Genomic DNA, 25,927 nt, shown 5'->3' with positions numbered 1-25,927 from the left:
TGTTCCGGGAAAATCTGATTGGGTTAATAAGGAAATCAGATGCCTAGACAACAGAAATGTATGCCACCTTTGGAAAAATTAAGATATGGCCCAATCAAAGGAACATACACACTTCAAATGAGATAAAAGAGTTGAAATATATAATTGAAGATGTTCAAACAAATATGCTAAATCAATTCAAAAATCAAATCAAGTTGAGGGAAGATATGGCTAAAGAGATAAAAAATATAAAGAAATTATTGGGCAAACATAAGAACTCAAAAGTTTGAAAAAACAATTGGCAGAACATATGGGAATGATAGGCATAACAGAGGAGATGAAAAGCACAATGGAGACTAACAACAGCAGATTTGAAGAGGTAGAATAAAGTATTTATGAACTAGAAGACAGGATATCTGAAATCCTACACAGAAATGAAAAGATTGGGAAAAGAATGGAAAAATATGAGGAAGGTCTCACAGAATTGAATGACAACATGAAGGGCTCAAATATGTGTGTCATGGGTGTCCCAGAAGGAGAAGAAAAGGGAAAAGGAGCAGAAACAGTAACAGAGGAAATAATCACTGAAAATTTCCCATCTTTTTTGAAAGACATAAACTTACAGATCTGAGAAGTGCAGTAATCCCCAAATACAATAGATCCAAGTAGACTGACTCAAAAATACTTAATAATCAGATTATCAAATGTGAAAGACAAAGAGAGAATTCTGAAAGCAACAAGAGAAAGACAATCCATAACATACAAGGCAAGCTTGATAAAATTATTTGCAGATTTCTCAGGAGAAACCATGGAGTGGAGAAGGCAGTGATATGATATAATTAAGATACTGGAAGAGAAAAGCTGTCAACCAAGAATTATATATCCATAAAAACTGTCCTTCAAATATGAAGAAGAGTTTAAAGTATTTTCAGACAAACAGACACTGAGAGAATTTGTGAACAAGACAGCAGCTCTAAAAGTAATACTAAAGGAGCACTACAGGCAGATAGGAAAATACAGGAAAGAGAGGTTTGGAAGAGTGTAGAAATGAAGACTATCAGCAAGGGTAAAAAGAGAGAGAAAAAATAAAAATAAAATAAGATATGACATATAATATCCAAAAGACAAAATGGTAGAGAGTAGATATTACAATGAATAAACTTAGCCAGAAACAAAATAATAAATACTGTATGGTCTCATTAATATGAACTAATATTAATGAGCAAAATTTAAGAGTGAGAACACAGGTTATAAGCAGATAGAAAGAGGGTAGAGAATTGGCATATGATGATGAAGAAGTACAGAATGTTCACCAGGGATGATTGTATAGATCCAGAAATGTATCACAGAAAAATGTGTGATGGTAGCATAATATTGTAAGTGCACTGAAGAAAAATGAGGGTGAGAACAGTTGAAAGAGGAAGACTAGGGGCATGTATGACACAAGAAAGAGATAAAAGATAAAATCTGGTATTGTATAACTTTGCAAAACCTAGAGTGATTAATGATGTTAAATAAATGTACAAATATAAGAATGTTTCTTCATGAGGGGAAACAAATTGTCAATATTGCAAGGTGTTGAAAATTGGGTGTTATAGAGGAAAAGTACAATCAATGCAAACAAAAGTTTATGGTTAACAGTAACATTGTAACATGCTTCCACTAATTTTAACAAAGGCAATAGACCAAAGCTAAATGTCTTGAGACACACAACACCAGATTCAAAGAGGTAGAGGAACAAATTAGTGAACTTGAGGTAAGGGTGACAGAAAGTGAAAGCACAAAAGAATGAATGGGGAAGAAACTTGAAAAATTTGACATGGATCTCAGGGAAGTGATGGACACTATGAAGCACACAATGTAAGAATCATTGGTGTCCCAGAAGAGGAAGAGATTAATGGGCTAGGAAGAGTATACAAAGACATTCTTGGGGAAAATTTCCCAATCATTCTAAATGATATAAATATGCAAATCAAAGATGCCCAACAAACTCCAAATATAATATATACAAATAAACCAACTCCAAGACATATTCTGATGAGATTGTTGAATGCTGAAGAGAAGGAGAGAGTTCTGAAAGTAGCAAAAGAGAAGTAATTTATCACATAAAAGGGAAACAGCATAAGATTGAGTACTGACTATTCAGCTGGGACCATCAAGGTGAGAATGCAGTCATATGATATATTTAAAATTCTGAAACAGAAAAATTTCCAGCAAGAATTCTTTATCCTTCAAAACTGAAGGAGAGCTTAAAATCTTCACAGACAAACAAATGCTGGGAGAATTTTCTAATAAGAGACCTGCCCTACAAGAGATCTAAAGGGAGACCTACTAGCAGGCAAAAAAGGAAAAGAAAGACAGGTATGGAGAAGGGCTCAGAACTAAAGAGTTTTAGTAAGGGTAAGTTAAAGGAAATGAAGATAGACGGGGAAAATATATCTGACAAATAAAAAACCAAAGGATAAGATGACTGATTCAAGAACTGCTGTCATGGTAATAACACTGAATGTGAATGGATTAAACTACCCAATTAAAGATATAGATTGGCAGAATGGATTTAAAAAAAATATGAACCATGAATATGTTGTTTACAAGAGGCTCATCTAAGACATAGTGACACAAAGAAATTGAAAGTGAAAGGATGGAAAAAATATTCCATGCAAGCTACCATCAAAAGAAAGCAGGTGTATCAATATTAATTTCAGATAAAATAGACTTTAAATTCAAGGATGTTATAAGAGACAAAGAAGAACACTATATACTAAAAAAAGGACAATTTACCAAGAAGAGATAACAATCACAAACATTTATGCACCCAATCCGGGTGTTCCAAAGTACACTAGACAAACACTGGCAAAACTGAAAGAAGTTATAGATGTTTCCACAATAATTGTGGGACACTTCAAGATGGCACTCTCTCCTATAGATAGATAATCCAGACAGAAGACCAATAAGGAAATTGAGAATGTAAACTATGTGATAAATGAATTCGACTTAGACATATATAGAATATTACGTCCCAAATTACCAGGATATACATTCTTCTGTAGTGCTCATGGAATTCTTTCCAGGATAGATCATATGCTGGGGCATAGAATAAGCCTCAGTAAATTTAAAAAGATTGAAATTATTCAAAACACATTCCCTGACCACAATAGAATGCAACTAGAAGTTAATAACTATCAAAGATCCAGAACACTCACGAGTATCTGGAAGTTAAACAACACACTCCTAAACAAGTGGGTCAAAGAAGAAATTGTAAGAGAAATTGTTAAATATCTAGAGATGAATGAAAAGGAGACTACAACATATCAAAACTTATTGGATACAGCAAAGACAGTATTAAAGGGGAAATTTATAAGTATAATGCAAACTTTAAAAAGGAAGAAAGAGCTAAAATCAAATAACTAATGGAGCAACTGTAGAAGCTAGAAAAAGATCAGCAAACTAATCCTAAAGCAAGTAGAAGAAAAGAAATAAGGATTAAAGCAGAAACAAATGCTATGGAAAACAAACAAACAAAAAACAATAGAGCATAAATAAAACAAAAAATTGGTTCTTTGAGAAGATCAACAAGATCAACCAACACTTAACTAGACTGACAAAGTCAACAAGATGGAAGACCCAAATAAATAAAATAATAAATGAGAGGGAGGATATTACTACAAATCCTGAAGAAATAAAAAATCATGAGGATACTATGAAAATCTCTATGCCAACAAACTAGATAATTCAGAGGAGATGGATAATTTCCTGGAAACGTGAACAACCTTGACGGAATAGAGAAGAAATAGAAGACCTCAATAAACTAATTACAAGTAAAGAGATCCAAACAGTTTTTAAAAAAGCTTCCTACAAATAAAACCCCAGGGCCAGACGGCTTTACAGGGGAATTTTGCCAAAGTTTCCAAAAAGAACTGACACATTTCCTACTTAAACTCTTTCAAAAAATTGAAGAAAATTAAATACTACCTAACTAATTTTATGAAGCCAACATCACTGTAATACCAAAACCAGATAAAGACACTATAAGAAAGGAAAACTATAGGACAATCTCTGTAATGAATATAGGTGCAAAAATTATGAACAAAATTCTTGCAAATTGAATGCAAAGACACTTTAAGAAATCATACACTGTGACCACCGGGGTTCATCCCAGGCATGTAAGGGTGGTTCAAAATAAGAAAATCAATGTAATACAACACATTAATCTGAAAATCAAACAACTATTGTTATTCTCAATAGCAACTAAAAAATTAAGTACCTAGGAAAAAACTTAGCCAAGGCTGTAAAAGACCTCTACACAAAAAATTACATAACTCTAGTAAAAGAAATAAAAGTGGTCCCAAAGAGATGGAGAGATATTCTGTGTTTATGGATAGGAAGGGTAAATGTTGTTAAGGTGTCGATCCTATCCAAACTGATCTATAAATTCAATGCAATTCCCATCACAATTCCAATAATCTACTTTGTAAACTGGGAAAAGCTATTCATAAAATTTGTTTGGAAATGAAAGATGCCTTGAATTGCTAAAAACTTTCTAAAAAAGGAAAATGAAGTAGGAGGACTTACACTGCCTGACTTTTAAGGCCACTATGAAGCCATAGTAGTCAAAACAGCATGATATTGACACAAAGATAGATATATTGATCAATGGTATTGAAGTGAGAATTTGGAAATAGACCCCCAGATGTATGGTCAACTGATTTTTGATAAGGCCCCAAAATCCACTGAACAGGGACATAACAGCCTCTTCAACAAATGGAGCTGGGAGAACTGGATATCTATATCCAAAACAATGAAAGAGGATCCCTACATTACACCCTATACAAAAGTTAGTCACTGTGGATCAGAGATCTTGATATAAGAGACAGTACCACAAAACTCTTAGAAGATAATGTAGGGAAACATCTTCAGGACCTACTATTAGGAGGTTGCTTCTTAGACCTTACACCTAAAGCACAAGCAATGAAAGAAAAAAATAGATAAATGGGAACTCCTCAGAATTAAAATCTTCTGTACCTCAAAGGTACTTGTCAAAAAGGTAGAGGCAACCAACTCAATGGGTGAAAATATTTGGAAACCATGTATCTGATAAGAGACTGATATCTTGCATATATAAAGAAATCTTACATCTCAATTACAATAGTACAAACAGCCCAATTATAAAATGGGCAAAAGATATGAAAAGACATTTCTCTGAAGAGGAAATACAAATGGCTAAAAAACACATGGAAATATGTTCATCTTCACTAGCTATTATGGAGATGCAAATCAAGACCACAATGAGGTATCATCTCACACCAGTAAGGATGGCTGCCATTGAGCAAACAGGAAATTGCAAATGCTGGAAAGGATGTGGATAAATTGGAACTCTTATTCATTGCTGGTGGGACTCTATAATGATTCAGCCACTCTGGAAGACAGTTTAGCAGTTCCTCAGAAAACTAGGTATTGAGTTTCCCCGTGATCCAGCAATTTCACTTTTTGGTATTTACTCCGAAGATCTGAAAGCAGTGACTTGAAAGATATTTGCAGACCAATATTCATTAGTGGTATTGTTCACAATTGCCAAGAGATGGAAACAACCTAAATGTCCTTCATCAGATGAGTGATTAAACAAAATGTGGTATATGCACACAATGGAATACTACACAGCAGTAAGAATGAATGAGGTTGTGAAACTTATGACAATATGAATGAATCTTGAAGACATAATGCTGAGTGAAATAAGCCAGACATAAAAGGAGAGATATTATATGTTACCACTAATGTGAACTCTGTGAAAAATGTAAAATAACTGTCTTATATTCTTGAATATAAGTGACCTAAAGACAGCAGCTAGTGAAGGGGGAACGTTAATCTAATAATAACACACAAGATATTGAGGCTGATCTTAAAGATATGGAAATGTTCAGGTGTGACTATGGTTTGTTAATTTTCTTTTGATAAGGCAGAAGTATATTGGAAGGAATGAAGTTATTTCAGGATATTTGCATGAGGGAGAACAAGTGTTTATGAACACTGTAATGTGTTGAAAATTGGATGGCATATTGCAAAAAATACAATCAATACAAACTTGGATCTATAGTTAACTGTAACATTGTAATATTCTTCCATTAATTGTAACAAAGGCAAAATACCAAAGCTAAATATCAAAAGATTGTGATATAAGGGAGGGGTATGGGATTCTTGGTGGTGGCGGTGGTGTTTCTCATTTCTTATTTTAATTTTTTACTCTTCATTATTTTTTTCTTCCTTTCGTTTTTTCAGAAGAAACAGAAATTTTCTCATATAGTTTGTGGTGGTGAAATCATAACTATATGATTATACCAGGAGCCCTTGACTGTTCACTTAAGATGGATTGTATCTTATGTGAATAAAACTTTGTAAAAAATGAACAGAAAGATACAATTGCTGGAGATATATATAGAGAGATATATGACTATTCACTGTTTGTAGAAAAGTGGAACAGTGCAGCCCTTCAGGAGGGCAATGTAGTGGTTCCATAAGAGGCTAAGTATAGGGTATCCATATGATCCTACAACCCCATAATTTGGTATATACTTGGAAAAACTGAAAGCGGGGAGACAAATAAGCATTAGCACACTCATGTTTATGGCACTTTTAGTCACAATTTGCAATGAAGTGAGGTTGCCTAAGGGTACACTAATTGATGAATGGAAAGGTGAACTGTGGTGTATACATACAACAGAATATTGAACAGCTGCAAGAAGGAATGAAATTCTGAGGCATGAAACTAAGCAAATTTTGTGGACATTATGCTGAGTGAAATAAGCCAGAAATGAAAGGACAAATATTGTAAGGCCTCACTAATATAACCTAACCATATTGAGCAAATGCTGAGAATTATATTTGACAGCATAGTTCATCAGGGGTGAGAATGTGTACAGAGATTGGGCAATAGATGATGCAGGGGAACAGAATGCTCAATAAGGCTTACTGTAAAGGTTTATAGATTGTAAGCTGTTATAGAAGTCACATCTAGTCCTGAGTTTTAACTGTAATTTGAGATGTTTATCTGGTACAAAATTTATTTTCTCTAGCATACATAATCTATTTTAACCTGTTTGTTCAGTTTATTTAAACAACATAATTACATGGAACTTAGAATAGGGAATAAGATTTTGAGATTCTGTTAATGAAATACCCTGATACACCTCAGGGCATTTTGGACAGAAAATCAAAAAGGATTTTCAAAGTCCCATTGAGGGACTGGGGGAAAATGTGGAAATATTAAACCTCCCCACCTGGAGAATTCCTGACATTCTCATAAGCATTATGGTCTCCCAATTTAATATGTCAAGCCCTCAGTCTTTGGGCTTACCCTTATGAAACATTCCTGAAAAGGAGAAACTAAGCCTAGTCATAATTATGCCTGTGTCACCCTCAGAGAACCACTTTTGTTGCTCCAATGTGGCCTTTCTCTCTCAGCCCTCTCTGAAAATAAACTCAATTCCCTCTGCCCTATGGGGGACATGAATCCCAGGGATATAAGTCTCCCTGGCAATGTGGGACATGACTCCCAGGGATGAGCCTGACCCTGGCATCATAGAACTTAGAATGTCTTCTTCACCAAAAGGGGGACAATAAATGAAAGTTTCAGTGGCTGAGAGATTTCAAATTGAATCAAGAGGTCATTCTGGGGATTATTCTAATGTAATACATAGATATTCCTTTTTAGTTTCTGGTGTATTAGAATAGTTAGAAGGAAATATCTGAATCTGTTGAACTGTAATCCAGTAGACTTGATTCTTGAAGACAATTGCCTAACTATATAGCTTTCATCATGTGACCATGTGATTGTGAAGACCTTGTGATTGACACTCCTGTTACCCAGTGTATGGGCAGATGAGTAATAAAATAAAGACTATGTATGTGTGTGTGTGTGTGTGTGTGTGTATATATATATATATATATATATGTGTGTGTGTATATATATATGATAGGGGGCATAAGGGTTATAGGATGTTTTGGGTGTTCTGATTTTTTTTAATTTTTAATTTTGGAGAAATGAAAATATTCTAAAATTGATTGTGGCAATGAATGCACAAGTATATGATGATACTGTGAGCTGTTGATTGTATAGTTTGGATGGACTATATGGTGTGTGAATACATCTCAATAAAATTTCATGTAAAAACAAACTGAGAATGAAATTAAAACATTCCCAGATAAACAATCCCTGAGGGAGTTTATTACCACTAAACTGGCCCTACAAGAGATGCTAAAGAGTGTTCTGCAGGTTGAAAGGAAAAGACAATATATAATATATAGGCAATAGATAATAGATTGAGACTGCAAGAAGAAATAAAGATCTCTAGTGAGGGTAATGTCACAGATAAATATAAATGCCAGTAGTGTTTTATTTTTAGTTTGTAACTCCATTTTTTAATTTCTATAGGATCTAAAAGTAAATGACTGACATGCAATGGTAAATCAGGGGTTTTGGACTCAATGTATAAACATGCAATTTGTGAGAAAAACTACATAAAGATAGGGGATATAGTGGGGCATAAGTACACATTATGTGTATGCTATTGAAGTTACATTGGTATCAAATCAAGTGAGATTGTTATAGATTTAGGATGTTATATTTAAGCCCTGTGGTAACTGCAAAGACAATATTGGAGAATATGCAGGCCCATAGAGACAGAAATTAAAGTATATGATGCCAAGGTTGGAAGGCATGTGGAATGGGGTGTTAATGAATAATGGTTGTAGGGTTTCTGCTTGCGGAGATTGAAGGATGGTCGTGAGGGTTCTACAATATTGTGAATGCAATGAATCCCATTGAATGGTAAATATGAGAATTATTTAAATGGGAAAGTTTATGTTGTATATATGTTCTCACAATTAAAAAAATGAAGGCAACTAAAGGGACAATGACAATTAAATGCAATATATATTCCTGGATAGGATCCAGAAAGTGATGAGAAAAGACTCAAATGGGCATTATTGGGACACATGAAAAAAATTTGGATTACAAACTATAAGTTTTATATCAATGTTGTATTTCTTAAATTTGCTAACTGCACTTAAGGTGGTTACAAAGGTGAATGTCCTTGTTTCTGGAAAATATGCCTGCCAGTATTCAAGTGTTCAAGGAGCATGATGTATACAACCTACATTTAAGTGTTGAGAAAACTCATAGAGAGGAGAGAAAGAGAGAAAGAGATAGAGAGGTAGAGAAATAGAGATAGAGATAGAGATAGGGATAGAGATAGAGATGGGGGAGAGAAAGAGTGAGGGAGAGAGAAGGAGAGAGAGAGGGAGAGGGAGAAAGAAATAGCAAATGTGAAATGTTAAAATTTGTGGATCTATATATTTGGGGGGAGTAGAGGTATGTTGGAGTTCTCTGAATGGGGTTTGTATTCTTTTTGTAACTGTCCTGTAAGTTTGAAATATTTCAAAATTAAAATTTTAAAGATAAAAATGGACTCACAATTCAGAAATTCTTGTTATAGCCCCTATTAGGGGACCACACAGGATTTAAATGCCAGTGTTAACATGACCATCTGAAAGGCTTGTATTCCCAGTCAGCTGGATAATGATGCACAGCATTCATATTTTTCCATGTTGATCACCAGACTCTGTGAAATGGGTGTTAAAGATAAATTGGATGCTTGTAAAGCAGTAAATTGAAGTCTGCTTATTCTATGGCCTATGAGAGCATATTGATCATTTTTGTCTAACAGTTAATAAATGTTTAATAAAAGAACATTTAAATCCAGTAATGTGTCTATGACCAGAACCTTGTTAATATGACAACTGTCTTTGCACTTGTATTAGTTTTCTATTGCTGCTTTAACAAATTACCATAAACTTTGTGGTTTAAACAAAAAAGACTTACATTTCTGAAGGCTGGAAGTCAGTATTAGCTAAAATTAAGGTGTCAGGATGGCTATCTATGTTCCTCCCAGGTGCCACCTAATTCCTTTGTTTATAGCCCCCTTCCTCCATCTGAAGCTAACATTGTATCTTTTCACACTGCTCCCATTGTCACATCTCTCTCTCTCTCTCTCTCTCTCTCTCTCTCTCTCCCCCGCCACCTCTAATCACAGCTTGGAAAGCTTCTCCACATTTAAGAACTCATGGGTTAAGATTGGTCCCATCCTGATATTCCAGGATAATCCCCTCATCTCAAGGTACATAATATTAATCACTTCTACAAAGTTTCATTTGCCATGTAAGGGCATGGGAATCATTGGGGGGGGGGGGCATAAATCAGCCTACCATAGCTCTGCAGAATAGCTTCATAAATTTCATTTCTAAAACCTTTCAAAAATATCTGAATGTTTTTTGATTGGTTGTATGTGGACCACATATAATGATTCTGCATGGTATAGATACCATACTTCATTATGATGAATACCTGCTAGCTCTGATTTAACTCACCTAAGGGAAGGGTGGGGAATGTTTCTACAAGATGGAACTGCTAATTCATTCATTCAGCAAACATTTAGTGAGCATTGAGCATCTACATGTGTCCAGCACTGTGCTTGATATTAGGCATATTGCAATGAGTAAGTCTTCAAATCTCACAGTCTAGTGGAGAGGATATACAATAAGAACTATGACAGAGTTATACAGTAGGTGCAGTTACACATAGTGATAAGGTCATCTACCTCTTTTAATTTCAACTGCTACTGTTGGGAAACAGTAAACAACCAGAGCAGTAAAACTTTCTGACAGCAGAAACTTCCAAGCAAGGCTTAACCTGGAAGACATTTCTTTCCCTCTCTAATGTCAGTAGTTACAAAATTCCTCTCACTGCAGCTCCAAAGGCTAGTTTGAAAATGTCATTAGCAGATACTACTGTTGATCTAAGGTCATGGTAATTCTACCATTTCAGTACTAATCATATTGAACAGCAGTAAATAGGAAAGGAAATAGCTAAAGCAATATACACACAACTAATTTTCCTCATAGTACAATGTAAGGTTTTGAATATTAAAGGCTGAACTTTGAGCAAGAACAAATTTATAGATTATTAACTATAAATGTTAAGCCAGATGATATGAGAAGTGATAGGTATGATGTGAACAATATAGGATCTGGATTATCCCAGTATATGGACATAGAAGTACCAAACCAAGGCAATGGAAGAAGATAATCCAGACCTGAACTGGGACAGACACTATACGACCTGCTTCAGACAAAGGTTTCCACTAACATCCTGTAGAGAAGAGGATGGCAGCTCACAACAGAGGTTGAAAATTGGCCAATAGGCCACATTTGACTTACTGATGTCCAGTGATTAGAAATTTAGAAATTTTAATATAAATCCAAATTTCAAGCCTCTTTTGAAAACTCAGAAGATGTGGCATATGTGTGTCTGCATTATTATGTGGCAACAATCTGTGTTAGATGAGTAGTAGCTTCTGTATTTAAGCTGGGAATATATTCCCCAGTTTGAAAGGTTCTACCACTCTCTGTTCCCTTACAGCTGGCTAACTTATTTTTGTTACCTTTCTGGTCTTTGTAGGCAATCTGTGCTTTATAAAGTTATATCAATATAATATTTTAAATTAACGCTGTATTTTTTTTATTTATTATTTTTTTCATTTTTATTGAGATTGTTCAGATACCATACAATTATCCAAAGATCCAAAGTGTACAATCACTTGCCCCTGTTCAATTTTTAGAAACTTTTCATTACTCCAGACAAGAAATAAAGTGAAAGATGAAAAAAGAAAAAAAGAAAAGGAAACTCTAAACCTCCCCTATCCCTAACCAATCCCCCTCAATTGTTGACTCCTAGTATTGATATAGTACGTTTGTTACTGTTTATGAAAAAATGTTGAAATACTACTAACTGTAGTATATAGTTTGTAATAGGTATATAGTTCTTCCCTATATGCCCCTCTATTATTAACTTCTAATTGTATTGTCATACATTTGTTCTGGTTCATGAAGTGATTTCTAGTATTTGTACAGTTGATCATGGACATTGCCCACCATAGGATTCAGTTTTATACATTTCCATCTTTTGACCTCCAACTTTCCTTCTGGTAACATATATGACTCTGAGCTTCCCCTTTCCACCTCATTCACACACCATTCGGCGCTGTTAGTTATTCTCACATCTTGCTACCAACACCCCTGTTCATTTCCAAACATTTAAGTTCATCCTAATTGAACATTCTGCTCATACTAAGCAAGAGCATCTACATTTCTTCCACAAGGCAGGAGGGAGAGTCAAAGAAGGTAGAGAGGCAAAAGAAAGAGGAAACAAAAAAATGACAGCTAGGAAGCAGCAAAAGGAAAAATAACCTTAAATCAAAGTAGAATAAAGAATCAGACAATACCACCAATGTCAAGTGTCTAACATGCCTCCCCTATCCCCCCCCCCATCTGCATTCACCTTGGTATATCACCTTTGTTACATTAAAGGAAGCATAATACAATGATTCTATTAGTTACAGTCTCTAGTTTATGCTGATTGAATCCCTCCCCCAATGCCTCCCCATTTTTAACACCTTGCAAGGTTGACATTTGCTTGCTCTTCCTCATAAAAGAACATATTTGTACATTTTATCACAATTGTTGAATACTCTAGATTTCATCAAGTTACACAGTCCTAGTCGTTATCTTTCCTCCTTTCTTGTGGTGTCTCACATGCTCCCCATCTTCCTCTCAAACGTATTCATAGTTACCTTTGTTCAGTGTACTTATATTGTTGTGCTACCATCTCCCAAAATTGTGTTCCAAACCACACACTCCTGTCTTCTATCACCCTGTAGTGCTCCCTTTAGTATTTCCTGTAGGGCAGGTGTCTTGTTCACAAAGTCTTTCATTGTCTGTTTGTCAGAAAATATTTTGAGCTCTCCCTCATTTTTGAAGGACAGCTTTGCTGGATACAGGATTCTTGGTTGGTGGTTTTTCTCTTTCAGTATCTTAAATATATCACACCACTTCCTTCTTGCCTTCATGGTTTCTGCTGAGAGATCTGCACATAGTCTTATTAAGCTTCCTTTGTATGTAATGGATTGCTTTTCTCTTGCTGCTTTCAGGATTCTCTCTTTGTCTTTGACATTTGATAATCTGATTATTAAGTGTCTTGGCATAGGCCTATTCATATCTCTTCTGTTTGGAGTACGCTGCGCTTCTTGGATCTGTAATTTTATGTCTTTCATAAGAGATGGGAAATTTTCATTAATTATTTCCTCTATTATTGCTTCTGCCCCCTTTCCCTTCTCTTCTCCTTCTGGGACACCAATGATATGTACATTATTGTACTTTCTTTCATCCTTGAGTTCCCGGAGATGTTGCTCATATTTTTTCATTCTTTTCTCCATCTGCTCCTTTGCGTGTAGGCTTTCAGGTGTTTTGTTCTCCAGTTCCTGAGTGTTTTCTTCTGCTTCTTGAGATCTGCTGTTGTATGTTTCCATTGTGTCTTTCATCTCTTGTGTTGTGCCTTTCATTTCCATAGATTCTACTAGTAGGTTTTTTGAACTTTTGATTTCTGCCGTATACATGTCCAGTGCTTCCTTTACAGCCTCTATCTCTTTTGCAATATCTTCTCTAAACTTTTTGAATTGATTTAGCATTAGTTGTTTAAATTCCTGTATCTCAGTTGAAGTGTACGTTTGTTCCTTTGACTGGGCCATAACTTTGTTTTTCTTAGTGTAGGTTGTAATTTTCTGTTGTCTAGGCATGGTTTCCTTGGTTATCCAAATCAGGTTTTCCCAGACCAGAACATGCTCAGGTCCCAGAGGGAAGAAATATTCAGTATCTGGTTTCCCTGAGGGTGTGTCTTAGAAAATTGCTCCACCCTTTGATGCCTCAGGTCACTGTGCTTTTCTGCCCAGCAGGTGACGCCTGTTAGCCTATAATTCTTGCCTGGTGTGAGGAGGTATGGCCGTGTTCCCCCAGGCTCTGGGGTCTGGTTCTGAATGGAAAGGGCCCCACCCCTTTCCTCCTAGAGAAGACAGACCCCTCAGGTGGAGGTCATTAGCATTTCAGTGGTCTCGCTCTCTGCTTGTGGTGTCTCCACCCTTCCCAGAGTCACAGCCCTGGAAACTGAAAATGACTGGGGCTTTCTCCACTGAGCCAAAAAAGAAATAGATAGTCCCCTTCAGACCCAGTCCAAGACAACCCTCCGGCTCTCCCAGGTCAGTCGTCACCCAAAGCCTCTGTCTGTTTTTTGGGGCTGCGTACCTGTAGTGAGCAGTTCACACTCGCTACTTAAAACCCCAGTTGGAGCTCAGCTGAGCTGTATTTGCTTGCTGGGAGAGAGCTTCTCTGTGGCACCACGCAGCTCTGCAGCTCGGGCTATGGGGGAGGGGGTCTCCCGACCTGGTTCCGCAGGTTTTACTTACAGATTTTATGCTGTGTTCTCGGGCATTCCTCCCAATTCAGGTTGGTGTATGATGAATGGATGGTCTCGTTTGTCCCCCCGCAGTTATTCTGGATTATTTACTAGTTGTTTCTGGTTTTTTGTAGTTGTTCCAGGGGGACTACTTAGCTTCCACTCCTCTCTATGCCGTCATCTTGCCCGAGTCCCTTTAACGCTGTATGTTTATGATACAACATATACATTTGTGTTTATGGAAACTGCTTAGTGCTCATATATAGTTCACTCCAAAATGTGCATTAAGTTGTACCTTTATAAATCCTTGAACTTAACCCCTATGAAGCTATTGTTAAGAACAAATATCTGCACTGGATGGACATAGTGTATATTGGTAGGTACTTTTTATGTTTCTCAGATGATGCATATGTAGTAGTAAGAGGTATCTCTTACAGAATAAGTTGAAAAAGTCAATTACTTGCTTGGTGAACATCTCTTACAAAAGTACTTGATTACTATAAATTCACTATTACACACCCCTCAATAGAAAGTAATGAGGCAATTGTAAATGTGGTTTCTGTTGTTGCTTTTCAGTCAGGACATTCTTTCAACTTTAAAAGGCTATTGTTAGTGGGAACCTGGAAGGGAAAGGAATGCATTCCTCCATGTTCTGGGAAGGCCAGATAATCCCAAGTTTGCCAGAAAAGCAGTGCCAAAACACTAGTGACCCCAGGAGAAAGCATGGTCTTGCAAACATACTTTGACTTGGACTTCTGGCCCCTGAAACCATACTTTGAACAATAAACCTTGGGTGAAACTTTGGGATACATTGGCAATTTTAGAAATAGGATTTCCTTATGTGTTCTGGATATTGAAACCCTACTGGTGTAGTGATGTCATCAACATGGTGTGGTAAGATATCCCCTGAAAAACCTCCTAAGAGATTCAGCAAATAAAAGGACAAATCTCACTTGCTTAGAACTCTGGAGGATGGTAGAGTCTGAAGAAGTACTCCACAAATACTGAATCAAAAAAGAGGAAAATATCAAATAGGAAACTTCTGTCTCTTTCTCATCAGTCCTCTCCCTCACCCTTACTCAGTCCCACATAGCTTGGGTAGTTGCTCAGAGGCAATGACCCAGATCCCTCCCACCTCCAACCAGGACTAGCAGCAATGGAACCTCATGCCAGGCAAAAGGATCCAAGTCCACAGAGTACCAGGGCAGAACACATGTTGCTGAGTAGTGCTGCATATAAAAGGGTCCCAAAAGCAGCAGGCATAGGAAGACTGCAGTAAAACTGTGGCTGGAAAGTACTGTGCTCAGTCAATCCAGTTTTTGTTGACTGGACCACCTAAATGCAAAACAGACATTTCTGGAGTGGCCCACCTTTCTTGATTGACCCTATCTGATTCTGCAGGATGGGCTGCCCTATTGGGAAGAAACCAGAAGCAGAAAACCTCACAGAGAAAACAAAGAGGGGGGGTTGTAAACTGAACTGCTGTAAAACAGGAGGGGCCCAGAACTATAAAAGTAAGGCAAATGGGGCACAAAGTGAGGGAGAGAATTTAAACAAATCATAGGAGGTGGAGAGAAAATTCTGCACGAAAACAAACAGAATAGCTCAAGATTCCCAGAGAAGGAATAGAGAAAGGAAATTTTCTCCTGAAGATGAAACAATTTCATAAAAAGTATAATCTTAAAAACTGTCCAACATATCCAGGATAAAGTCAGATGATGAAGAGCTGATAAAATCTGATCAGATAAATAGGGGCTATTCCAAAGATATATAATAAGTTGGACTATTCATGAGAAAAACAATTAACGTAACAACACCACATAAACAAAACAAAGGGAAAAGGACACATGTTCATCTCCATTGACACAGAAAAGGGATTAAAAAATATCCAGCACCCTTTCTAGATTAAAAAAAGACTTTGAAAAATAAGAATATAAGGAAACTTCCTCAACATGATAAAGGGCATATATGAAAAACCCACAGCAAACATCATACTCAATGGTGAAAGACTCAAAAATTTCCAAGTTTTGGAACAAGACAAGTATGCCCACTTTCACCACTATAATTCAACACTGTATTGCAATTTCTAGCCAGAGAAGTTAGGCAAGAAAAAGAAGTAAAAGGCATTCAAATAGGAAAGTTAGAAGTAAAACTTTCACTATTTGCAGAAGACATAATCCTATATAGAGAAAGCCCAGAACAATCTACAGCAAAGCCACAGCTAATAAACAAATTCAGCAAAGTGATCAACACACAAAAATTCAGTAGCATTTCTATATACTAAAAATGAGCAATCTTAGGAGGAAATTTAAAAAATTCCATTTACAATGGCAACTAAAAGAATCAAATATCTCATATAGATTTAACTAAGGTTCTAAAGGACCTGTGCACAGAAAGCCACAATATTTTAGCAATTTTTTTTGCTAAAAGAAATCAAAGAACTAAATAAGTGGAAGGACATTTGGTGTTAATAGATTGGAAGACTAAATATTGCTAAGATGTAAATTCTACCCAAAATGATTTACATATTTAATGTAATCTCAATCAAAATGCCAATAGCCTATATTGGAGAAATGGAAAAGCCTATTATCAAATTTATTTGGAAGAGTAAGGGGCCCCATATAGCCAAAAACATCTTGAAAAAGAACAAAGTTAGAAGATGCACACTTCCTGACTTTAATGCATATTACAAGGCTACAGTGGTAAAAACAGCTTGGTACTGGCACAAAGATAGATATATTGAAATATGGAATAGAATTGAAAGTCCAGAAGGAAACTCTCATATAAATGCCCAGTGGATTTTTAACAAGGCTGCCAAGTCCTTTCAACTTGGACAGAATAGACTCTTCAACAAATGGTGCTGGGAGAACTTGATATCCATATGCAAAATAATGAAGGATGGCCCCTATCTCACACCATTAATAAAAATATAAGAACCAGGACTATAAAATTTCTATAAGAAAATGAGAGGAAGCATCTTCAAGATCTTGAGGTTTGCTCTCAATATTTGTTGGGTTGTGCTTTGAGAGCTGTCACTGTTCTGTGTGTGAGTTGGATTTCACAATAAAAATGTATTTAGAGAAGTTCTTCATATATTTTGGATATTAAGCCCTTAACAGATATAGTTTCTTTTTCATTTTTTTCCTTTTCTGTAGGTTGTCTTCTCACTTTCTTGATGATTTACCAAGGAACATCTAAATGCACATAGGTTTTTGATTTTGATGAATTTGAATCTATATATCACTTTTTGGTCACTCATGCTTTTGGTGTCATATGTATGAACCTGTCATGGAATCCCAGGTCATAAGTTCTGCCTCTATGTTTTCTTTTAAGAGTTTTATGGTTTTTGCTCTTATATTTGGGTCACTTATCAAATTTGAGTTAATATTTCTATATGGTATGTGGTAAAGATCCAACTTCATTTTTCTGCATATGGATATTCAGTTTTCCCAACACCATTTGTTGAAGAGACTATTACTTTCCTCATTGCATGTACTTTGCACCCTTGTCAAAAATCAATTGGCAGAGGTAGGAAAAGATGGTGGTGTAGGAAGGTGTGGAATTTAGTTGGTCTTCTAGAACAACTAGTAAACAGCCTGGAACAACAGGTAAATAGTCTTGAAAAACAGTTTGGGGGACATTCGTGACCAGACACACATTGTACACTGGTCTGGAATGGGTGAAAGGGCCAAGACCATGGTGTAGAACTGTAAGTAAAGCCCCCAAAGTGGCAAAGGCTGGAAGTCCTCCCCAACTGGCACAGCAGGCTGAGTTTTCCATTGTGGGAAAAAAGCAGTCTCTACAAGGAGCAAGGGAAGGTAGCTCAACCAAGCTCCAACTGTGGTTTTAATTAACAATTTTGGACTACTGAATACAAGTTGTAAACATAGATAAACTCAGAGCAAGCAGAAAAGGAACCCTGAGGTCTCTTTCAGCAGAAAGAATGAGGGGCTGATGGAAAAAAAATAATAAAAACAGAGGCTTTTGGAATCAGCTGAGTTCAGAATACTGGAAAAGGGCTATGAGCCAAGGAAAGGGCACATAGAGCCAGGTACCAGCTCCAGCTCTTGACCAGTAAAACTGGGGCATGGGGACTGGCTCTGAAAAGGGATTTCTTTTTCTTTCTTTCTCTTTTTTACACTATTCTAAGTAGTGTGAAAGAAGGGAGCCGACTCCATCTCTCTGTTCCTGCAAGAAATTTTTTATTGGCTTTTTAGCACAGGATTATATAGCATAAGCATTCTTTGGGCTACATAATTGTTTTTCTGTTTCCCCAGGCAACTGCATTTGTTCTAAAACCACAAGACTAACATGTTTGCAGTCTTCGGGTGCAAGCTTGAGGACAATAGTAATCTCAGGGAATGATCTCTTCTGAACCAGGTGGGAAAGCAGGGGCATGGAAGGAGCCTGACATCATTCTCTAACTTAATTGCCTGCCATCAGGTGCACAATGCCTCAGCACCTGCCTTCAGGCACACAAGGCCTTGGCACCTGCCCTCAGGCCCACAATGCCTTGGTGCCTGCCTTCAGGTACACAATGCTTTGGCCTTCTCCCAGCCTGGTGCCTGCCTTCAGGCACACAATGCTTAGGAGGTGGCCTCCCTGACTAACTTGCCAAGCCAAGGAAACTTCTGTGCTTCCACATCTCCCCCCTTTTGATTACGATTATAGTTTTGTGTAATAACATAAAGCTCATTCATAGGGATATCATGGGGATTCCGGGAATGGGCATGATGTCTTCTTAGGCTGGTCCACCAGCACTGGAGTCCTAAAAGTAAAACACAAGATATAGCACTAAGGAAGAGCCATTTAGCTATAGAGGGTAGAGAAATATGTGACGCCAGGAGCTTGGGTCTAGCCATTGCAAATGATTTTGTAGAGTATTGATAGCATTGGTTCGCTCTTCATTGATTTGGGTGGCATGGAGGATTTCTAAAATTTGTGTTTTTAGATTATCCACATCAGTAGTTAAATTATCATGAAACACTCCCCACAATTGTTTTTTGACATCATTCTAAGTGTGGCATGTATGATTCCATTGCAAAGGGTTTACGCAGATGGACATCATCTGCCAATCACATCTTAAGGTAAGGTGCTGGGCAAGGGCATCTTGCCATTCACCTACAAATTCAACTGCAGCCTCTAGAGCTTGAAGGTGGGTTAGGATTTTCTGATCAATGCTTTGTTGAGTAATAAATTGTTGACTAACATTTTCAATAGCAGAATTTACAAAGTGAGCTGTTTGCACAGTTTGGGTGATAGCTACTATAGACGCAGTAGCGGAGGCTAAAATTACAACAGTGGATATAAGAACTGCAATTAGAGTAAATATGAAATGGGTGACATGAATGTTTTGCAAAGCCTGTTCAAGAACAGCAAGAGAGGAGAAAGATTGCCATTCTTGAGTTAAATTCACTGGTAGAAATATTTCAGCTTGTTTCTTTAAGACTAATATACTTGTTATATTCCTCTCAGTTATTTTAGTGTTTGAAATACAAGAAGTAAAATATGAGTTGTTTGAGAAGGTATTGTTGTAATGATCAGAATAGGTAACATTACGGGAATCACTGATTAGGAATACGTAAGGATGCATAATGCAGACTAGGACATCAAGAGTACAGTTATGAGTGAAAGTAATATTTGTATGCTTGGAAGAGTTATAATTACCATGCCAGATGGATACTTTGTGGAAGACATGTCCTAACCACCACACAGTACACTGCAGCAGCCAGGAGTTGAGTTGAGGGGTGGGAAGACTTAATGAGCCATTGGTCCAAATGATAGGTTCAGAGGAGTTTGCCACAAGGACAGAGTGATTTCTGACCCAATGAACTAATTGTGTATGATTGCCAGACATGAGACATCTGATGGGGCTCCAATCAATAATAGAGTGGTTATGAATGAAAAGGACATGGGGATTTTTGCCACTGCATGCATCTCAATTGAGGGATGCACCCATGGGTTTATATATGTTGCATCTAGATGCACAAGGGGGATCTGGAGCCAGCACAGAAACATTATTCTGGGTAGTTTTGTTTCCATAAGTGAGGCTCCCTGTGGATATGAAAGTGAGTATCTGGGAGGCATTATGTAGCCAGGCACAGTTGTGGGGTTTGATGCAATATTCACTGGTTAAAGATACACAAAGGGGAAGATGAGAGGAGGCAAAAGATAAACTATTGTTAGCTAAGATCCATTGACTGCCATTAATTAGAGGACTGCTAGGTGACACATGCACTCCACCTAGCCAAGTGGTAACATTGTGGGAGACAGGGAAAGGGGAGTCCATCCAAGTTACTGGGTGGAACAGAGGGGGGTCTAAAATGTGTGCCCAATACAGGTGGGCAGAGACACATGGGGATAGAAAGGAGAACAAGGAAAGGAAGATTAAGATTACCACACTCTGGCAATGGATAGTAGAAACCATTGCCAGAAACAGTGTTTCTGGAGTTACAGGGGTGCCAGTTTTTTGTAGCACCACCCCAGCCTTTAGTGTAGTTTTCTTCAGGACTTCTCACATCATCAATGCGGCCTGCTGAGGTAGAAACACAAGCATATCCCTGTTCCCAGGGGGGTTAAAACAAAACCTTCAGACAAAGCTTTCAATAGCCCTTTAGTAAACAGACTTGCAGCTCCTTTCTCATGAACACTCTTTTTGAGTTCTTTGTAAGTCTGACAAGTTAATGGCTCAAACGCTCTTTGATTTTGCTGGTTAAGCATAATGGGGCAAACAAGATCACCAGCCAATGCTGCCTCATGCAAACAGCATTGTAAAACTGGTGCGGCACCTCCAGGGAGAGGAGGTGGTGGTGGTGGTAAAGAAGGAGGAGGAGAGGGCCAGGTTATGGTTGTTTGTCTGCCACCTTTATCAGCTGTTGGAAGGGGAGCTGAGGGCTTGGGAGGCAGAAGGCACTCATTGGAGACAGTTGTGGTCTCCCTTTTAGTTACCTCAGTTTCAGAAAGCTCAGTTCCAGCAATATGAAGAGGGGTCAGGGCAGTGCAAACAAGAGCCCATGTAGTAAATGTCTTAGAGGAAATTTTTTGTCCTTGCTCAAAATCACATTTTAAATTCCTTCGAATTCATTCCCAGACATCTAGATCTAATGTGCCTTCATCAGGAAACCAAGGGTTATGCTGAACAACATCATGTAACAAAGAATGCAAAGTGTCCTCAGAGACAGAATATCCACTAGCCTGCAGCAGCCATTGTAGGGTTAACACATACCAGCACTGGGGAACAGTAAGACTGACCCATATCATTGAGTGGCTGAAACTACTGAACCACCACAAAATAAAATTGCTTGTACTTACTGCACAGCTTCCAAATGTTGTGGTCAGGATTGGAATGTCCTTACACAGGGCACCAATTGTGAAAGAAGGGAGCCGACTCCATATCTCTGTTCCTGCAAGAAGTTTTTTATTGGCTTTTTAGCACAGGATTATATAGCATAAGCATTCTTTGGGCTACGTGATTGTTTTTCCATTTCCCCAGGCAACCACATTTCTTCTAGAATCACAAGACTAGCATGTTTACAATCTTCGGGTGCAAGCTTGAGGACAATAGTAATCTCAGGGAATGATCTCTTCTGAATCAGGTGGGAAAGCAAGGGCATGGAAGGAGCCCAGCATCATTCTCTAAGTTAATTGCCTGCCATCAGGCACACAATGCCTCAGTGCCTGCCTTCAGGCACACAATGCCTTGGTGCCTGCCCTCAGGCCCACAATGCCTTGGTGCCTGCCTTCAGGCACACAGTGCTTTGGCCTTCTCCCAGCCTGGTGCCTGCTGGGCACACAATGCTTAGGAGGCGGCCTCCCTGACTAACCTGCCAAGCCAGGGAACCTTCCATGCCTCCACAAAGTAGCTCATTATAGAAAGCCTCAGGCATTTTCAAATGTTAGTGCTGATCCAGGAAAGGATGGAGTTAAGACAGGTCTGAGAGACAAAATTAGGAATCATGTGAAGAGGATAATTCCTGAAAGGACATTCCTTCCCCAAGAAAAGGGGTGTGAGGCCCAGGTCAAGTGGTGGACCTCCTTCAGAGAATTCAGACCCCAGGATCTGGGAATAAAGGGAACAGAAACAGCTTAAGCTTGCCTTAATGAGACCCCAGGTAGGGACAGGGTCTGCCAAGAATTAAAGGCACTGAACCTATTTACACCAGTGGGGAGTTGAGAGCTGCAAAGCCCCAGCTTCTGGGCAGGATAAGAAAGGCACAGAGTGTAGTGACCTTACAGGAAAGTTTGACGACATGCTGTGTCTCAAACTCAGGGAAACTTGATACTGATTACACACTCTTTCTGAGACTTGGGCCTGTCTGGTCTGGGAAAATCTGTTTGGGGTCAATCATATCTGGATAGATCCTCATAAAAATACTTCTATATAGGCAGGATAAGAACCAGAATAACAAGAGCTGAAAATTTCTGACCAGTTAAAAGCTATGCAAGAGGTCTAGACTAAGTTGAACTGAATGTCAAAGAACAGATAGAGAACAAACCTCTGTTAGCTGGGAAGGCACATGGCTGGCATGAGCTCCAAGTTCTGGTTTCAAAATGGCTTTCTCCTAGGATGTTCCTCTCTAGGCTTCAGCTCCTTAAAAATGTCACTCTTAGTTGCTCTTGGGGCATTTGCCCTCTCTTAGCTTCTCCAGAGCAAAAGTCTGCTTTCAACAGCCATCTTCAAACTGTCTCTCATCTGCAGCTACTCTTTCATCTTCTGTGCATTCTTCAAAGTGTCCCTCTTGGCTGTAGCTCCTCTTCAAAATGTGACTCACAGCTGCACTGATTTCCTTCTGTTTGTGAGCTCATTTATATGGCTCCAGTGATTTAATTTAGACCCAGCCTGAATGGGTAGGGTAACACCTCCATGGAGATTACCCAATCAGAGTCATCACCCACAGTTGGGTGGGGTGCATCTCCACAGAAACACTCAAAGAATTACAATCTAATTGACACTGATAAGTGCCCAGACAAGACTACATCAAAGATAATCGCATTTTGGGAGACATAATGCATTCAAACTTGCACAATATTGTTTCTCCTTTTTATTTTATTTTACTTTATTTTTTATTCTTCATTTTTTCCCTCTTCTTCTGTCTTTGCAGAAGATATGGAAATGTCCTCATATAGATTGTGGTTGTGAATGCATAACTATTTGATTATGCCAGGGACAATATATTGTTTTCTTAGTATGGATTGCATGGTGTGTGAATAAAACTGTTTAAAAGATTAACAGAAAGATAAATTTGCTGGAGAAAATGTGGAGAGAGGGATGTACCTATTCACTGTTGGTAGAGAAGTAGAATGGTGCAGCCCATCCAGACAGTGTGGTGGTTCCACAGGAGGCTAAGTATAGAGTTGCCATATGATTATGTAACCCCATTATTTGGTAAATACTTGGAATAACTGGAAGCAGGGACATGAATGGATATTTGCATACTGGTGTTTATGATGACAATATTCACAATTTGCAATGGATGGATGTGGCCTAAGGGTACATAGACTGATAAACAAATGGGTGAACTGTGGTGTATACATACAATGGGATATTGAGCAGCTGCAAGAAGGAATGAAGTTGTGAGTCATGCAACTAGGTGAATGAATCTTGAGGACAGTATGTTGAGTGAAATAAGCCAGAAATGAAAAGACTAATACTATAATGCCTCATGCATATTGACTAAATATAAGGTGCCACCTCTGAGAATTGAATTTGAAAGCACAGTTTATCAGGGGGAGGCTTATTTTAAGGTTCCTAGGTTGCAAGCTCTTACAGCAGTCACATATACTCCTGAGTTATTACGGTTATTTCTAAATTCTAAGATGCTGGGTTCCTTGTGTATAACCTAGTCATTCCCTGAAACTTCTGGTATCTGTGTGATACCCGAGAATCAGAGCTAGAGTTCTGCAGCTATGAAAGACAGCATTACCCCATACAACAACTGTTAAAGAAGCTGAAAACAAAATCAGACTTCAATTAGAGGTATGGATGAAGCTCATCTTGTTAGGACTAAGGCAAATCAGACTAAATGGTTAAGGATGATATCAACTGTGTTTTAAAACTTCAACTTCTGTATGAGACCAAATGAAAGGATGGCATTTGGTGGATAATTTATATTTTCTGTAGCACACTTACTAATTTGACTTGCATGGTCAGTTTATTTGAACACTATAATTACATGGAACTGTGAATAGGGAGTAAGATCTTGTTGGTTTGTACAGATTAGTATGATACCCTGATACATCCCAGAGTAAATTTGGGCAGATGATAAAAATGTATTGGCAAAGCCCCCTTGAGGGGCTGAGGAAAATGTGGAAATATTAAACTTCCCCCCTTGGGGAATTTCTGATATTCTTGCAAGCATTGGGGACTACCCATTTAATAGCCCAACCCTTGAACTTAGGGCTTGCCCTTCTGAAATGTATTTCTGCAATGGGGAAGTTAAGCCTACATATAATTATGCCTGAGTCACCTGCAGAAAACTTCATTTGTTGCTCAGTTGTGGTCCCTCTCTCTTTCTAAGCCACCTCTGCAAGTAAACTCACTGCCCTCCCCCCTGTATGGGACAAGACTACAAGGGGTGTAAATCTTCCTGGCAACATGGGACATGACTCATGGGAATGAGAATGGCCCTGGCATCATGGCATTGAGAAAGCCTTCTTGGAACAAAAGGAAGAAGAGAAACAAAACAAAATAGAGTTTCTTTTGCTGAGAGATTTGAAATAGTGTTGAGAGTTCATTCTGGAGGTTATTTTTCTGCATTATATAGATATTCTTTTTTTAATTTTTAGCATATTAAGATCACTAGAAGGGAATACCTGAAACTGTTGAACTGTAATCCAGTAAGCCTTGATTCTTGAAGATGGTTGTATAACTATATGGCTCTTAAGGTGTGACTGTGTACTTTTGAAAACCTTGCAACTGACACTCCTTTTATCCAGTGTATGGAGAGATGAGTAAGAAAACAAAGACAAAAATAAATAAATAATGGGGGAATTAAAGGATATGGGATGTTTTGGGTGTTCCTCTTAATTTTTATTTTATATTTTTTGGAGTAATGAAAATTTTCAAAAATTATTGTGATGAATGTGCAACTATGCGATGATACATTGAGCAATTGATTGTACACTTTGGATGATTTTCTGGTAAAATTGCATTAAAATATCAATTAGCCATAAATGTGTTGGTCTATTTCTGGAACTTAAACTCAATTCCATTGATTTATTTTTCTATCCTTATTCCAGTACCATGCTGCTTTGATTTCTGTAGCTTTGTAGTAGGTTTTGAAGTCAGGAAGTGTGAGTTATCAAACATTATTCTTTTACAAAATTATTTTGACTATTTTGAGACCCTTGCATTGCCATATGAATTTTTACTATAGAATCTGTAGGTTTATGGAAAAATCATGCAGAATTTATGGGATTCCAATACACCCCCTTACACATATTTTGCATTAGCCTGTTACCTTTCTTACAGTTAATGAAGCATTATTTTAATTATACAAAAAACTATAGTTCACAGTTTATATTAGCATTCAGTCTTTGTGCCATAAGGTTCTATTTTTTCTGACACTTAAATACGACCTAAATTTTCCCATTTTATCCACTTTCAAATAAATA

At 37.7% G+C, this 25,927-nt stretch overlaps 1 pseudogene; it reads right to left on the bottom strand.

Moving 5' to 3' along the window:
- Positions 1 to 22,200, bottom strand: part of LOC119522365 — a 109,717-nt pseudogene extending 87,517 nt beyond the window's left edge.
- Between the last annotated feature and the right edge of the window lie 3,727 nt (positions 22,201 to 25,927).

Source organism: Choloepus didactylus, chromosome X, assembly GCF_015220235.1.
Source record: "Choloepus didactylus isolate mChoDid1 chromosome X, mChoDid1.pri, whole genome shotgun sequence".
Taxonomy (NCBI): Eukaryota; Metazoa; Chordata; class Mammalia; order Pilosa; family Megalonychidae; genus Choloepus; species Choloepus didactylus.
This window is presented reverse-complemented; position numbering and strand designations above follow the sequence as displayed.